The following is an 18,637-nucleotide window of genomic DNA, read 5'->3' as shown; positions in this document are numbered from 1 at the left end:
AGGAGAATTAAACTGAATCCTTATCTCTCTCCTTATACAAAAATCAACTCAAGATGGATCAAGGATCTAAATCTAAGAACTGAAACTATAAAAATTCTGGAAGATAACATTGGAAAAACCCTTCTAGACATTGGCTTAATCAAGGATTTCGTGACCAAGAACTCAAAAGCAAATGCAATAAAAACAAAACAATAAAATAGCTGGGAATTAATTAAACTAAAGAGCTTTTGCACAGCAAAAGAAAGGGTAAGGAGAGTAAACAGAAAACCAACAGAGTGGGAGAAAATCTTCACCATCTATACATCTGGCAAAGGACTAATATCCAGAATCTACAACAAATTCGAACAAATTAGCAAGAAAAAATAAAAAGAATCACATCAAAAAGTGGACTAAGACTTGAGGTCAGGAGTTCAAGACCAGCCTGACCAACATGGAGAAACCCCACCTTTGCTAAAATTGCAAAATTAGCTGGGCATGGTAGTGCATGCCTGTAATCCCAGCTACTCGGGAGGCTGAGGCCAGAGAATTTCATGAATCCGGGAGACAGAGGTTGTGGTAAGCCAAGATCACACCATTGCACACCAACCTGGGCGACAAGAGCAAAACACCATCTCAAAAAAAAAAAAAAAAAAAAAAAAAAGTGGGCTAAGAACATGAATAGATAAATCTCTCAAAAGAAGATATGCAAATGGCCAACAAGCATATGAAAAAATGCTCAACATCACTAATAATCAGGAAAATTCAAACTAAAACCACAATGTGATACCACCTTACTCCTGCAAGAATGGCTATAATAAAAAAAAAAAATAGATGTTGGCATGGATGTGGTGAAAAGGGAACACATTTACAGTGCTGGTGGGAATGTAAACTAGTACAACCACTATGGAAAACAGTGTGGAGATTCCTTAAAGAACTAAAAGTAGAACTACCATTTGATTCAGCAATCCCACTACTGATATTGCTACCCAGAGGAAAATAAGTCATCATATAAAAAATGGTACTTCTACATGCATGTTTATAGCAGCACAATTCATAATTGCAAAAACGTGAAACCAACCAAAATGCCCATCAATCAATGAGTGGATAAAGAAACCGTGGTGCATATATATGAAGGAATATTACTCAGCCCCCAAAAGGAATAAATTAATGGCATTTGCAGTGACCTGGATGAGACTGGAGACTATTAGTGTAAGTGAAGTAACTCAGGAATGAAACACTGAACATCATACATTGTCACTCATAAGTGAGAGCTAAGCTATGAGGATGCAAAGGCATAAGAATTACATAATGGACTTTGGGGTTCTCAGGGCAAAAGGGTGGGAAAAGGGTGAGGGATAAACCACAAATTGCGGCCATGCACGGTGGCTCTCACCTGTCATCCCGGCACTTCAGGAGGCCAAGGTTGGTGGATCAACGGAGGTCAGGAGTTTGAGACCAGCCTGGCCAACATGGTGAAACCCTGTCTCTACTAAAAATACAAAAAACTGAACCCGGGAGGCAGAGGTTGCAGTGAGCCGAAATCACACCATTGCACTCCAGCCTGGGCAGCAAGAGCAAAATTCCATCTCAAAAACTAAAGCAAGAACAAAACAGACAAGCAAAAGACCACAAATTGGGTGCAGTGTATACTGCTTGAGTGATTGGCACACCAAAATCTCACAAGTCACCACTAAAGAACTTACTCATGTAAGCAAACATCACCTGTTCCCCAATAACCTATGGAAATTAAAATAATAATAATAGTAAACAATTAAATGAAATAAAATAAAATATATAATCCTCTAAAAAAAGTTTTTTGCTGTTCTAGGAATTTCTTATACATTTTATTTATTAACCCTTTATTAGAAAATAGTTCTAAAGTATTTTCTCCATTCCAAAGTTTGCTTTTTTTATTTTCTTGATTATTTCTTTTGCTGTACAGAAGCTTTTTAGTTTGATGTAATTCCATTTGTTTACTTTTATTCTTGTTTCCTGTGCTTTTGAGTGTCATATCTAAGAAATCATTGCAAGGGTCAGTGTCAGGAAGCTTTTTCTTCTAGAGTTTTACAGTTTCTTGTCTTACATCTATGCCTTTAACCTATTTTAAGTTGATGCTTATATATAAAATAAAATATTGTTTAATTTATTCTTGTGCATGTGAATATGCAATATTTGCAACACAAATTTATTGATGAGACTATTCTTTTTCCCATTGTATATTCTTGGCACATTTGTTGAAGATCTGACTACTGTACATGAATGGGTTTATTTCTGGTCTCTGTATTCTGTTTCATTGATCTATTTATCTGTTTATATGCCAGTGTTGTACTGTTTTTATTTCCGTGGCATGTAATATATTTGAAAGTCTCCAACTTGTTCTGCTGAAAATTGCTGTGGTTACGTGGGGTCTTTTGGGTTGCATATAAATTTTGGAATTCTTTATTCTATTCCTGTACGAATACCATTGGGATTTTGATGGAAATAAAATCTGTATATCACTTTGAGTATCATAGACATTGTAACAATATCAATTCTTCAAATCTATGAACAAGAGATATATTTCCAATTGTGTCTATTTTAGCTTGTTATCAGTGTTTTATAGCATTCAGTGAACAAGTGTTTACCTTCTTGAATAAATCTATTCCTATTAAGTAATCATTTTGATGCTACTGTAAATGAAACTTTTCTAAATTTTCTTCTTGCATAGTTTGTTAGTGTACAGAAGCACACATTTTTGTTTGCTGATTTTGTATCCTGCAACTATACTAAATTTGTTTATTGGGTGTTAAATTTTTATTAGTTCTAACAGTTTTTGGTAAAGTTTCTAGAGTTTCCTAAATATAAGATCATATCCTCTGCAAATAGTAATAATTTTACTTTTTTCTTTTTAATTTGGATAACTTTTATTTATTCTTCTTGGCTAATTTCTCTGACTAGATTTCTATTACTATGTATTCAACACTTTATTATTAAATTATTTATTCAAGAAGTGGTGAGAGTGAGCCTCCTTACCTCGTACCAAATCTTAAAAGAAAAGGTATTTTTCTTAATTGATTATGATGTTAGCTGTGAGCTTTATATATATGGTCTTTATTGTATTGAGGTAAGTTCCTTCTATACCGAGTTTGTTGAGAGGTTTTGTCGTAAAAGGGGGTGGAATTTCATCAAAAATTTTTTTGGCATCTATTGAGATGTGATTTTTAAATCCTTCATTTTGCTAATGTAGTATAACTCATTTATTGATCTGTATACATTGAACCATCCTTGCATCTCAGGAATAAATTCCCTTTGTTTATGGTGTATGATTGATTATTTTTATAAACTGTTGAATATGTTTGCTAATATTTTGTTAGTTTTTTTCCATTCATATTTATTTACAAAACAATTTACCTGTAGTTTTATTTTCTAGGGTGTCATGGTCTGGCTTCAGAATCAGGTCTTTCTGATGCTGTGAGAGGAGTTTGGAAGTGTTTCCACTTTTATTTTTTGTAAGAGAAATTGGATGTATTGGTATTAATACATTAAGATGTATTGGTATTGATTCTTCTTTAAATGTTTGGTAGAATTCACTTTTAGGGCCATCTAGTCCTGGGCTTTTCTTGTTATTGTTGTTGTTGAGAGTTTTTTGAGTACTAATTTAATCTCATTTGTTTTTCTTCTGTTTAGGCTTCTCTTTTTATTCACTCTTGGTAGGTTGTATGTTTGTAGAAATTTACCCATTTCTTGTAGATTGTCCAAAATGTTTGCATATAGTTGTTCATAATATTTCCTTCTGATCATTTTTATTTCTGTGGCATCAGTTGTAATGTTTCTTTTTCCATTTCCAATTGATTTATTTGATTCTTTCATCATTTTTGCTAAGGATTTAGTAATATCTTTTCAAAAAGCAATTCTTCATTTTGTTGCTTTGCTTTTGTTTTTTTAATCTCTATATCATTTGTTTCTGCTCTTTTTTTTAATTTACTTAAATTTCTGATATACATGTGCAGAACGTGCAGGTCTGTTACACAGGTATACGTGTGCCATGGTGGTTTGCTGCACCTATCAACCCATCATCTAGGCTTTAAGCCCCAAATGCATTAGGTATTTGTCCTAATGTTCTCCCTCCCCTTGACCCCTACCTCCTAATAGACCCCAGTGTGTGAAGTTCCCCCCAGCTATGTCCATCAGTTGTCATTTTTCAACTCCCACATATGAGTGAGAACATGCCGTGTTTAGTTTTCTGTTCCTGTGTTAGTTTGCTGGGAATGACGGCTTCCAGCTTCATCCATGTCCCTGCAAAGGACACAAACTCATCCTTTTTTATGCCTGCATGGTATTCCATGGTATATATGTACCACATTTTCTTTATCCAGTCTATCAGTGGTGGGCATTTGGGTTGATTCCAAGTCTTTGCTATTGTGAATAGTACAACAATAAATATAAATGTGCATGTGTTTTTAGGGTAGAATGATTTATAATCCTTTAGGTATATACCCAGTAATGGGATTGCTGGTTCAAATCGTATTTCTGGCTCCAGACCCTTGAGGAATCACCACACTGTATCCACAACTGTTGAACTAATTTACACTCCCACTGACAGTGTAAAAATGTTCCTGTTTCTCCACATTATCACTAACATTTGTTTTTTCCTGACTTTTTAATGATCACCATTCTGACTGGCATGAGATGTTATCTCATTGTGGTTTTGATTTGCATTTCTCTAATGACCAGTAATGATGGCTGTTTTTCATATGTTAGTTGGCTGCATAAATGTCTTCTTTTGATAAGTGTCTTTTCATATCCTTTGCCCACTTTTTGATGGGGTTGTCTTTTTCTTGTAAATTTGTTTAAGTTCCTTGTAGATTCTGCATATTAGACCATTGTCAGATGGGTAGATTGCAAAAATTTTCCCCCATTCTGTAGGTTGCCTGCTCACTCTGATGATAGTTTCTTTTTTTCCTTTTCTTTTTTTTTTTTTTTTGAGCATGATGGAATAAAATCCATCTATTGGGAAAATAATTTTGGCAATATAAGTATGATTAAATTAAATCTGATATTTTCTGTGATTTTTTTAAAATTATACTTTGAGTTCCAGGGTACATGTGCACAACACACAGGTTTGTTACATATGTGTACATGTGCCATGTTGGTGTGCTGCACCCACCAACTCGTCAGCACCCATCAACTCGTCATTTATATCAGGTATAACTCCCAATGCCATCCCTCCTCCCTCCCCCTCCCCACAATAGGCCCCGGTATGTGATGTTCCCCTTCCCGTGTCCAAGTGATCTCATTGTTCAGTTCCTACCTATGAGTGAGAACATGCGGTGTTTGGTTTCTGTTCATGTGATAGTTCGCTGAGAATGATGGTTTCCAGCTGCATCCATGTCCCTACAAAGGACACAAACTCATCCTTTTTTATGGCTGCATAGTATTCCATGGTGTATATGTGCCACATTTTCTTAATCCAGTCTGTCACTGATGGACATTTGGGTTGATTCCAAGTCTTTGCTATTGTGAATAGTGCCTCAATAAACATACATGTGCATGTGTCTTTATAGCAGCATGATTTACAATCCTTTGGGTATATACCCAGTAATGGGATGGCTGGGTCATATGGTACATCTAGTTCTAGATCCTTGAGGAATCACCATACTGTTTTCCATAATGGTTGAACTAGTTTACAATCCCACCAACAGTGTAAAAGTGTTCCTATTTCTCCACAGCCTCTCCAGCACCCGTTGTTTCTTGATTTTTTAATGATTGCCATTCTAACTGGTGTGGGATGGTATCTCATTGTGGTTTTGATTTGCATTTCTCTGATAGCAAGTGATGAGCATTTTTTCATGTGTCTGTTGGCTACATAAATGTCTTCTTTTGAGAAATGTCTGTTCATATCCTTTGCCCACTTTCTGATGGGGTTGTTTGTTTTTTCCTTGTAAATTTGTTTGAGTTCTTTGTAGGTTCTGGATATTAGCCCTTTGCCAGATGAGTAGATTGCAAAAATTTTCTCCCATTCTGTAGGTTGCCTGTTCCCTCTGATGGTAGTTTCTTTTGCTGTGCAGCTCTTTAGTTTAATTAGATCCCATTTGTCAATTTTGGCTTTTGTTGCCATTGCTTTTGGTGTTTTAGACATGAAGTCCTTGCCAGTGCCTATGTCCTGAATGGTATTACCCAGGTTTTCTTCTAGGGTTTTTATGGTATTAAGTCTAACATTTAAGTCTCTAATCCATCTTGAATTAATTTTCGTATAAGGAGTAAGGAAAGGATCCAGTTTCAGCTTTCTACTTATGGCTAGCCAATTTTCCCAGCATCATTTATTAAATAGGAAATCCTTTCCCCATTTCTTGTTTTTGTCAGGTTTGTCAAAGATCAGATGGTTGTAGATGTGTGGTATTATTTCTGAGGGCTCTGTTCTGTTCCATTGGTCTATATCTCTGTTTTGGTACCAGGACCATGCTGTTTTGGTTACTGTAGCCTTGTAGTATAGTTTGAAGTCAGGTAGCATGATGCCTCCAGCTTTGTTCTTTTGACTTAGGATTGTCTTGGCAATGCGGGCTCTTTTTTGGTTCCATATGAACTTTAAAGCAGTTTTTTCCAATTCTGTGAAGAAACTCATTGGTAGCTTGATGGGGATGGCATTGAATCTATAAATTACCTTGGGTAGTATGACCATTTTCACAATATTGATTCTTCCTATCCATGAGCATGGTATGTTCTTCCATTTGTTTATGTCCTCTTTTATTTCACTGAGCAGTGGTTTGTACTTCTCCTTGAAGAGGTCCTTTACATCCCTTGTAAGTTGGATTCCTAGGTATTTGATTCTCTTTGAAGCAATTGTGAATGGAAGTTCATTCATGATTTGGCTCTCTGTTTGTCTGTTACTGGTGTATAAGAATGCTTGTGATTTTTGCACATTAATTTTGTATCCTGAGACTTTGCTGAAGTTGCTTATCAGCTTAAGGAGATGTTGGGCTGAGACAATGGGGTTTTCTAAATATACAATCATGTCATCTGCAAACAGGGACAATTTGACTTCTTCTTTTCCTAACTGAATACCCTTGATTTCTTTCTCTTGCCTGATTGCCCTAGCCAGAACTTCCAACACTATGTTGAATAGGAGTGGTGAGAGAGGGCATCCCTGTCTTGTGCCAGTTTTCAAAGGGAATTTTTCCAGTTTTTCCCATTCAGTATGATATTGGCTGTGGGTTTGTCATAAATAGCTCTTATTATTTTGAGGTACGTTCCATCAATACCGAATTTATTGAGCGTTTTTAGCATGAAGGGCTGTTGAGTTTTGTCAAAAACCTTTTCTGCATCTATTGAGATAATCATGTGGTTCTTGTCTTTGGTTCTGTTTATGTGCTGGATTATGTTTATTGATTTGCGAATGTTGAACCAGCCTTGCATCCCAGGGATGAAGCCCACTTGATCATGGTGGATAAGCTTTTTGATGTGTTGCTGAATCCGGTTTGCCAGTATTTTATTGAGGATTTTTGCATCGATGTTCATCAGGGATATTGGTCTAAAATTCTCTTTTTTTGTTGTGTCTCTGCCAGGCTTTGGTATCAGGATGATGTGGGCTTCATAAAATGAGTTAGGGAGGATTCCCTCTTTTTCTATTGTTTGGAATAGTTTCAGAAGGAATGGTACCAGCTCCTCCTTGTACCTCTGGTAGAATTCAGCTGTGAATCCATCTGGTCCTGGACTTTTTTTGGTTGGTAGGCTATTAATTATTGCCTCAATTTCAGAGCCTGCTATTGGTCTAATCAGGGATTCAACTTCTTCCTGGTTTAGTCTTGGAAGAGTGTAAGTGTCCAGGAAATTATCCATTTCTTCTAGATTTTCCAATTTATTTGCATAGAGGTGTTTATAGTATTCTCTGATGGTAGTTTGTATTTCTGTGGGGATGGTGGTGATATCCCCTTTATCATTTTTAATTGCGTCGATTTGATTCTTCTCTCTTTTCTTCTTTATTAGTCTTGCTAGCGGTCTGTCTATTTTGTTGATCTTTTCAAAAAACCAACTCCTGGATTCATTGATTTTTTGGAGGGTTGTTTGTGTCTCTATCTCCTTCAGTTCTGCTCTGATCTAAGTGATTTCTTGCCTTCTGCTAGCTTTTGAATGCTTTTGCTCTTGCTTCTCTAGTTCTTTTAATTGCGATGTTAGAGTGTCAATTTTAGATCTTTCCTGCTTTCTCTTGTGGGCATTTAGTGCTATAAATTTCCCTCTACACACTGCTTTAAATGTGTCCCAGAGATTCTGGTATGTTGTATCTTTCTTCTCATTGGTTTCAGAGAACTTCTTTATTTCTGCCTTCATTTCGTTATGTGCCCAGTAGTCATTCAGGAGCAGGTTGTTCAGTTTCCATGTAGTTGAGCGGTTTTGATTGAGTTTCTTAGTCCTGCGTTCTAGTTTGATTGCACTGTGGTCTGAGAGACAGTTTGTTATAATTTCTGTTCTTGTACATTTGCTGAGGAGTGCTTTACTTCCAATTATGTGGTCAATTTTGGAGTAAGTGTGATATGTTTCTGAGAAGAATGTATATTCTGTTGATTTGGGGTGGAGAGTTCTATAGATGTCTATTAGGTCTGCTTGCTGCAGAGATGAGTTCAATTCCTGGATATCCTTGTTAACTTTCTGTCTTGTTGATCTGTCTAATGTTGACAGTGGAGTGTTGAAGTCTCCCATTATTATTGTATGGGAGTCTAAGTCTCTTTGTAAATCTCTAAGGACTTGCTTTATGGATCTGGGTGCTGCTTTATTGGGTGCATATATATTTAAGATAGTTAGCTCTTCCTGTTGAATTGATCCCTTTACCATTATGTAATGGCCTTCTTTGTCTCTTTTGATCTTTGATGGTTTAAAGTCTGTTTTATCAGAGACTAGTATTGCAACCCCTGCTTTTTTTTTGTTTTCCACTTGCTTGGTAAATCTTCCTCCATCCCTTTATTTTGAGGCTATGTATGTCTCTGCATGTGAGATGGGTCTCCTGAATACAGCAGACTGATGGATCTTGACTCTTTATCCAGTTTGCCAGTCTGTGTCTTTTAATTGGAGCATTTAGTCCATTTACCTTTAAGGTTAATATTGTTATGTGTGAACTTAATCCTGCCATTATATTATTAACTGGTTATTTTGCTTGTTAGTTGATGCAGTTTCTTCCTAGCCTCAATGGTCTTTACAGTTTGGCATGTTTTTGCAATGGCTGGTACCGGTTGTTCCTTTCCATGTTGAGTGCTTCCTTCAGGGTCTCTTGTAAGGCAGGCCTAGTGGTGACAAAATCTCTAAGCATTTACTTATCTGTAAAGGATTTTATTTCTCCTTCACTTATGAAACTTAGTTTGGCTGGATATGAAATTCTGGGTTTAAAATTCTTTTCTTTAAGAATGTTGAATATTGGCCCCCACTCTCTTCTGGCTTGGAGAGTTTCTGCCGAGAGATCTGCTGTTAGTCTGATGGGCTTCCCTTTGTGGGTAACCCGACCTTTCTCTGTGGCTGCCCTTAAGATTTTTTCCTTCATTTCAACTTTGGTGAATCTGGCAATTATGTGTCTTGGAGTTGCCCTTCTCGAGGAGTATCTTTGTGGTGTTCTCTGTATTTCCTGGATTTGAATGTTGGCCTGCCCTACTAGGTTGGGGAAGTTCTCCTGGATGATATCCTGAAGAGTGTTTTCCAACTTGGTTCCATTTTCCCCCTCACTTTCAGGCACCCCAATCAGACGTAGATTTGGTCTTTTTACATAATCCCATACTTCTTGCAGGCTTTGTTCATTTCTTTTTCTTCTTTTTTCTTTTAGTTTCTCTTCTTGCTTCATTTCATTCATTTGATCCTCAATTGCTGATACTCTTTCTTCCAGTTGATTGAGTCAGTTACTGAAGCTTGTGCATTTGTCACGTATTTCTCGTGTCATGGTTTTCATCTCTTTCATTTCGTTTATGACCTTCTCTGCATTAATTACTCTAGCCATCAATTCTTCCACTTTTTTTTCAAGATTTTTAGTTTCTTTGCACTGGGTACGTAATTCCTCCTTTAGCTCTGAGAAGTTTGATGGACTGAAGCCTTCTTCTCTCATCTCGTCGAAGTCATTCTCCGTCCAGCTTTGATCCGTTGCTGGTGATGAGCTGCGCTCCTTTGCCGGGGGAGATGCGCTCTTATTTTTTGAATTTCCAGCTTTTCTGCCCTGCTTTTTCCCCATCTTTGTGGTTTTATCTGCCTCTGGTCTTTGATGATGGTGATGTACTGATGGGGATTTGGTGTAGGTGTCCTTCCTGTTTGATAGTTTTCCTTCTAACAGTCAGGACCCTCAGCTGTGGGTCTGTTGGAGATTGCTCGAGGTCCACTCCAGACCCTGTTTGCCTGGGTGTCAGCAGCAGAGGCTGCAGAAGATAGAATATTGCTGAACAGTGAGTGTACCTGTCTGATTCTTGCTTTGGAAGCTTCCTCTCAGGGGTGTACTCCACCCTGTGAGGTGTGGGGTGTCAGATTGCCCCTAGTGGGGGATGTCTCCCAGTTAAGCTACTTGGGGGTCAGGGACCCACTTGAGCATGCAGTCTGTCCCTTCTCAGCTCTCAACCTCCGTGTTGGGAGATCCACTGCTCTCTTCAAAGCTGTCAGACAGAGTCGTTTGCGTCTGCAGAGGTTTCTGGTGCATTTGTTATTGTTTATTGTGCCCTGTCCCCAGAGGTGGAGTCTACAGAGACAGTCAGGTTTCCTTGAGCTGCTGTGAGCTCCACCCAGTTCGAGATTCCCAGTGGCTTTGTTTACCTACTTAAGCCTCAGCAATGGCGGGTGCCCTTCCCCCAGCCTGGCTGCTGCTTTGCTGGTAGATCACAGACTGCTGTGCTAGCAATGAGGGAGGCTCCGTGGGCGTGGGACCCTCCCGGCCAGGTGTGGGATATAATCTCCTGGTGTGCCCGTTAGCTTAAAGCGCAGTATTGGGGTGGGAGTTACCCGATTTTCCAGGTGTTGTGTGTCTCAGTTCCCCTGGCTAGGAAAAGGGATTCCCTTCCCCCTTGCGCTTCTCAGGTGAGGCAATGCCTCGCCCTGCTTCAGCTCTCGCTGGTTGGGCTGCAGCAGCTGACCAGCACTGATTGTCTGGCACTCCCTAGTGAGATGAACCCAGTACCTCAGTTGAAAATGCAGAAATCACTGGTCTTCTGTGTCACTCGTGCTGGGAGTTGGAGACTGGAGCTGTTCCTATTCGGCCATCTTGCTCCGCCCCCGATTTCTGCATTTCTAACTGAGGTACCCAGTTCATTTCATTGGGTTTGATTAGGCAGCAGGTGCAACCCATGGAAGGTGAGCAGAAGCAGGGTAGGGCATCGCTTCACTCAGGAAGCACAAGAGACTTGGGGGACCTCCCTCTTCCAGCCACGGGAAGACATGAGAGATTATACTACCCTGCCTGGGTACTACACTTTTCCCACAGTTTTTGCAATCTGCAGATCAGCAGATTCCCCCATGTACCTACACCACCACGGTCCTGGGTTTCAAGCAGAAAACTGGGCAGTTGTTTGGGCAGACACTGAGCTAACTGCAGGAGTTTTTTTTTTAATACCTTAGTGGTGCCTGGAACCCCAGCAAGATACAAGTATTCACTCCCCTGGAAAGAGGGCTGAAGCCAGGGAGCCAAGTGGTCTTGCTCAGTGGGTCCCACTAACATGGAGCCCAGCAAGCTAAGATCCACTGGCATGAAATTCTCACTGCCAGCACGACAGTCTGAAGTTGACCTGGGATGACCAAGCTTAGTGGGGGGAGGGGCATCTGCTCTTACTGAGGCTTTGGTAGGCAGTTTTTCCCTAACAGTTCTAAGTCTGGGAGGTGTGAACTGGGCAGAATTCATCACAGTGCAGTGAAGCCGCTGTGGCCAGACTGCTTCTCTAGATTCCTCCTCAATGGGCAGGGCATCTCTGAAGGAAAGGTAACAATCCCAGTCAGAGGCTTGCAGATAAAATCCCATCTCCCTGGGACACATAACTTAAAGGAAGGGGCAGCTGTGGGCACAGCTTCAGAGGACTTAATTTCTGCTGCCTGCCAGCTCTGAAGAGAGCATCTAATCCTGGCAAGAAGGATTCTCCCAGCACAGTGTACCAGCTTTGCTAAGGGATAGACTGCCTCCTTAAGTGGGTCCCAGACTCTCATGCCTTGTGACTGGGAAAGACGTCCCAAAAGGGGTCAACAGGCACTTCATACAGGAAAGCTTCAGCTGGCATCAGGCTGGTGTACCTCTGGGATGAAGCTTCCAGAGGAAGGAGCAGACAGCAATCTTTGCTGTTCTGAAGCCTTCACTGATGATACCTGGGTGAACTGGGTCTGGAGAGGACCTCCAGCAAACTACAGCAGACCTGTTGAAGATGGGCTTCAATGTCAGAAGGAAAACCAAGAAACAGAAAGCAACAGCATCAACAACAACAATAAGAACTCCCACAAGAAACCCCATGCAAGGGTCATCAGCCTCAAAGATCAAAGGTAAATAAATCCACAAAGATAAGGAAAAACCAGTGCAAAAACACTGAAAATTCCAAACACCAGAATGGCTCTTCTCCTCCAAATGATAGCAACTCCTCTCTAGCAAGTGCACAAAGCTGGACGGAGAGTGAGATTGACAAATTGACAGAAGTAGGCTTCAGAAGGTGGGTAATAACAGACTCCTCTGAGCTAAAGGTGCATGTTCTAACCCAATGCAAGGAAGTTAAGAACAATGATAAAAGGTTACAGGTGCAGATAACTAGAATAACCAGATTAGAGAGGAAAATAAATGAGCTGATGGAGCTGAAAAACACAGCAAGAGAAATTCAAGAAGCATACACAAGTATCAATAGGCAAATTGTTCAAGTGGAATGAACGATATCAGAGATTGAAGATCAACTTACTGAAACAAGGCATGAAGACAGGATTGGAGAAAAAAGAATGTAAAGGAACAAACAAGTCTCCAAGAAATGTGGGACTCTGTGAAAAGACCAAACCTACCATTGATTGGGGAACCAGAAAGTGACAGGGAGATTGGAACCAAGTTGGAAAGCACACTTTGAGATATTATCCAGGAGAACTTCTGCAACCTAGCAACACAGGCTAGCATTCAAATTCTGGAACTACGGAGAACACCACTAAGATTCTCCTCAAAACGAGCAACCCCAAGACACATAATTGTCAGATTTGCCTAGGTTGAAATGAAGGAAAAAATGTTAAGGGCAGCCAGAGAGAAAAGTCAGGTTACCTACAAAGGGAAGCCCATCAGACTAACAGCGGATCTCTCTGCAGATAACTTACAAGCCAGAAAAGAGTGGGGGCCAATATTCAACATTCCAAAAGAAAAGAATTTTCAACCCAGAATTTCATAGCCAGCCAAACTCAGCTTCATAAGTGAAGGAGAAATCAAATCCTTTGCAGACAAGAAAATGCAGAGGGATTTTATCAATACCAGGCCTGCCTTACAAGAGCTCCTGAAAAAAAGCTCTAAATGTAGAAGAAAAATTTGGTACCAGTCAGTGCAAAAACACACCAAAATATAAAGACCAATGACATTCTGAAGAAACTGCATCAACTAATATGAAAGTAATCATCTAGCATCATGATGACAAGATCAAATTCATACATAAAAATATTAACTTTAAACGTAAATGGGCTCAATGCTCCAATTAAAAGACACAGGCTGGCAAATTGCATGAAGAGTCAAGACCCATTGGTATGCTGATATAAGGAGACTCATCTCAAAGACACACATAGGCTCAAAATAAAGGGATGGAGGTATATGTATATTTGCCAAGCAAATGGAAGGCAAAAACAAACAACAACAACAACAACAAACAAACAAACAAAAAAAAAGGTTGCAAAAGTAGTCTATGTTAAAACGTACTGGAAACCAACAAAGATTAAAAAAGACAAAGAAGGTCATTACATAATGGTAAAGGCATTAAAGCAACAAGAACAGCTAACTATTTTAAATATATATGCACCTAATATAGGAGCATCCAGATTCATAAAACAACTTACATGAGATCTACAAAGAGATCTGGACTCCCACACAATAATAGTGGAAAACTTTAACACCCCACTGTCAATATTAGACGGATCAACGAGACAGAAAATTGACAAGGATATTCAGGACTTGAACTTAGCTCTGGACCAATGGGACCAACTAGGCGTCTACAGAACTTTCCACCACAAATCAACAGAATATACATTCTTCTCAGCACCACATAGCACTTATTTTAATATCAACCACATAATTAGAAGTAAAACACCCCTCAGCAAATGCAAAAGAACAGAAATCATAAGAAATTGTCTCTTAGACACAGTACAATCAAATTATAACTGAGGATTAAGAAACTCACTCAAAACTGCACTACATGGAAACTGAACAATCTGCTCCTGAATGACTCCTGGGTAAATAACAAAATTAAAACTGAAATAAAGAAGTTATTTGAAACCAGTGAGAACAAAGAGACAATGCACCAGAATCTCTGGGACACAGCAAAACCAGTATTTAGAGGGAAATTTATAGCACTAAATACCCACATGAGAAAATAGGAAAGATCTAAAATTGACACCCTAACACCACAAGTAAAAGAAATGGAGAAGCAAGAGCAAATAAATTTCAAAGCTAACAGAAAACAAAAAATAACTAAGATCAAAGCAGAACTGAAAGAGACAGAGACACAAAAAACCCTTCAAAACATCAATGAATCCAGGAGCTGTTTTTTTTAAAAGATTAACCAAATAAAGAGACCACTAGTCCAACTAATAAAGAAAAAAAGAGAATAATCAAATAGACACAACAAAAAATGATAAAGGGGAGAACCCCCACTGATCCCACAGAAATACAAATTACCATCAGATAATACTATAAACACTTCTATGCAAATAAACTAGAAAATCTAGAAGAAATGGATAAATTCCTGGACGCATACACCCTCCCAAGATGAAACTAGAAAGAAGTCAAATCCCTAAGTAGACCAATTACAAGCTCTGAAAATGAGGCAGTAATTAATAGCCTACCAACCAATAAAAGCCCAAGACCAGATGGATTCACAGCTGAATTCTACCAGAGGTAAAAAGCGGAGTTGGTACTATTTCTTCTGAAATTATTCCAAACAGTACAAAAAGAGGGACTCCTCCCTAACTCATTTTATGGGGCCAGCATCACACTGATACTAAAATCTGACAGAGACACAAAGAAAAAAAAATTCAGGCCAATATCCCTGATAAACATCAATGTGAAAATCCTCAATAAAATACTGGACTTCAAACTATACTACAATGCTATGGTAACCAAGACAGCATGCTACTGGTAACAAAACAGATATATAGTCCAACGGAACAGAACAGAGACCTCAGGAATAACACCACATATCTGCAACTATCAGATCTTTGACAAACTTGAGAAAATGAAGCAATGGGGAAACATTTCCTATTTAATAAATGGTGCTGGGAAAATTGGCTAGCCACATGTAGAAAACAGAAACTGGACCCTTTCCTTACATTTATGCAAAAATTAACTCAAGATGGATTAAAGACTTAAATGTAAAACCTACAACCATAAAATCCCTAGAAGAAAATCTAGGCAACACCATTCAGGACATAGGCATGAGCAAAGACTTCATGACTAAAACCCCAAAAGCAATTGCAACAAAAGCCAAAATTGACAAATGGGATCAAGTTAAACTAAAGGGATTCTGCACAGCAAAAGAAACAGTAACAGACAAAAAGAGAGCCAAATCAGGAATGAACTCCCATTCACAATTGCTTCAAAGAGAATAAAATACCTAGGAATCCAACTTACAAGGGATGTAAAGGACCTCCTCAAGGAGAACTACAAACCACTGCTCAGTGAAACAAAAGAGGATGCAAACAAATGGAAGAACATTCCATGCTCATGGATAGGAAGAATCAATATTGTCCAGAACCTACAAAGAACTCAAACAAATTTACAAGATAAAAACAAACAACCCCATCAAAATGTGGGCAAAGGATATAAACAGACATTTCTCAAAAGAAGACATTCATACAGCCAACAGACACATGAAAAAATGCTCATCATCACTGGCCATCAGAGAAATGCAAATCAAAACCACAATGAGATACCATCTCACACCAGTTAGAATGGCAATCATTAAAAAGTCAGGAAACAACAGGTGCTGGAGAGGATGTGGAGAAATAGGAACACTTTTACACTGTTGGTGGGATTGTAAACTAGTTCAACCATTATGGAAAACAGTATGGCGATTCCTCAAGGATCTAGAACTAGATGTACCATATGACCCAGCCATCCCATTACTGGGTATATACCCAAAGGATTATAAATTATGCTGCTGTAAAGACACATGCACACGTATGTTTATTGCAGCACTATTCACAATAGCAAAGACTTGGAATCAACCCAAATGTCCATCAGTGACAGACTGGATTAAGAAAATGTGGCACATATACACCATGGAATACTATGCAGCCATCAAAAAGGATGAGTTTGTGTCCTTTGTAGGGACATGGATGCAGCTGGAAACCATCATTCTTAGCAAACTATCACAAGAACAGAAAACCAAACACTGCATGTTCTCACTCATAGGTGGGAACTGAACAATGAGATCACTTGGACTCGGGAAGGGGAACATCACACACCGGGGCCTATCATGGGGAGGGGGTAGGGTGGAGGGATTGCATTGGGAGTTATACCTGATGTAAATGACGGGTTGATGGGTGCTGACGAGTTGATGGTTTCAGCACAGCAACATGGCACAAGTATACATATGTAACAAACCTGCACGTTATGCACATGTACCCTAGAACTTAAAGTATAATTAAAAAAAAAAAAAAGAAGAAAAGAAAACCATTGATCAGAGAAACGGCGATATAGCCAAGGGAGATCTCACTGGAGGAACAGAGCTATCTATACTTCTGTGTATGACAAATGCTCTGGGAAATGGAGACCCAGTTGCCAGCCCATATGTGGTTACCTCACACCAATCAAAAGTGACTGTGGAGAGAACCCCAATTTGGAAAACCAAATGAAAATGGAGTATCTGTTCAGAATGAAAATTTTGAAGAAATTATAAATTTACCCATTGGATTGAAACCATCCAGATTAGATGTCACCAACAGTAAGAACCCAGAAATTCCGTTGAATCCAATTTTGGCCTTTGATGATGAAAGGATGCTTGGGCCCCTGTATCAGGTAGATGGTGTTCAAACACAACAGACTGCAGAAGTTATATGAGTATTTCTTCTGAAGAACCAAAGCCAAAATTTAATGAGGATTTCTGAAATTAATGGAATTCCTTTCATGCTATAAAACAGCATCCCCTCTTCTAGTTTTCTAAAGATTTCATGACCATCATTTTCAAAAGATTTATTAAAACTAGCTAAAGACAACAGACAAGATAGCTTTTCTAATAATTTTCTTCAGTAGAAAGAAAAATACTCCTCATTCTTCATTACTTTAAAATGACTTTTTCCAGTGTGCTCCTTCTTAGCAAATTAGTATTTTCTGCATTCTTTAAAAGACAAGAGCATTTGGTTATAAAATGATTGAGTAGGATTGAGTAGGCATGATTTTTTTTTTTCACATAAATGGTTTGGTCTTAAAGCTTAACAGCTTAAAATTGACAAAAAAAAATTTACCTTTTACCATGTAATACTTGAAAAGTAAGTACCTCCTTGCTACAAGTAGAATGAATAGGGGAAAAGTTTAAGCCTGTTTTTTTTTTTTTTTTTTTTTTTTTTTTTTTTTTTAAATATTGTTGTAAAGAGCTCTACTTGTAGAGGCAAATTATAGACAGATTACCAGGTTCTTATAAATACAAACTTGTGCATGGACATTCTGCAAACCCAGCTGTCACATTCTTGCAACTCCTTTTGCAAAAGCATACTAAAAGGTTTTAAAATGTGAAGAAACATTATTTTTTCAGAGCAAGAAAATAATTTACTGTTGTCTTAAATAATGTATAAAGTTTTTCCAGATAAACTAATCAAATAAATTAGAACAATGTGACAACATTGAAAAATAACTAAATAAAAAGAAAATATCTTCTCCCAAGCCATAACATGAATTCTTATCCTCTCAACAGCATTTTCTACAGTGCAAAACTTTATTTTGATGACATCCAATTTATCACTGTTCTAAAGATAGCGGTTTTGGTATCATGTTTAAAATCTCCACAGATATATATTGATCCCAGAGATTTTCTCTTATATTTTATTCTAAAATTTTATAGTTTTCCATTAGATATTTAAATCCATGATCCATTTTGGACTTTTTTCTGTACAAGGTATAAGCTATCTTTTGTGATTCTTCTGTTTTTGCAAATGAATGTCCAATTTTCCAATTACATTTGTTGAACAGACTATTCTTCTTCCATTAAATTGCTTTTGCCACTTTGGTAGTAAATCAAGTGACTCTTTTTTAATGCTGGTCATTTATTTTGTTCTCTATTATGTTCCATTGATCTATGTATGTATTTCTCCCCTTATGTCACATTACTGAAGTGTTTTAGGTGCTAACATTGGGTGAAGTTATTCCTCTCAATTTGTTCTTTTTCAAATTTATTTGGGGTGCCCTATCCTGTTTTTCTATATAATTTTGAAATAAGTTTGTATAAATTTACAAACTAATCCTGCTGGGATTTTAACAGATTGGTTTAAATCTATTTGAGGAGCTGTGACGTCTTTACTATGTTGA

The 18,637-nt window shown here is 38.3% G+C and overlaps 1 pseudogene; it reads left to right on the top strand.

The window, feature by feature from the left end:
- The first annotated feature begins 13,733 nt into the window (after window positions 1–13,733).
- LOC706139 (ensconsin-like) lies at window positions 13,734–17,193 on the top strand (annotated as a pseudogene).
- The last annotated feature ends 1,444 nt before the right edge of the window (window positions 17,194–18,637 follow it).

Source organism: Macaca mulatta, chromosome X, assembly GCF_049350105.2.
Source record: "Macaca mulatta isolate MMU2019108-1 chromosome X, T2T-MMU8v2.0, whole genome shotgun sequence".
Lineage (NCBI taxonomy): Eukaryota > Metazoa > Chordata > Mammalia > Primates > Cercopithecidae > Macaca > Macaca mulatta.
Note: the sequence above shows the minus strand (reverse complement) of the source record. Positions and strands in the feature narration are given on the sequence as shown.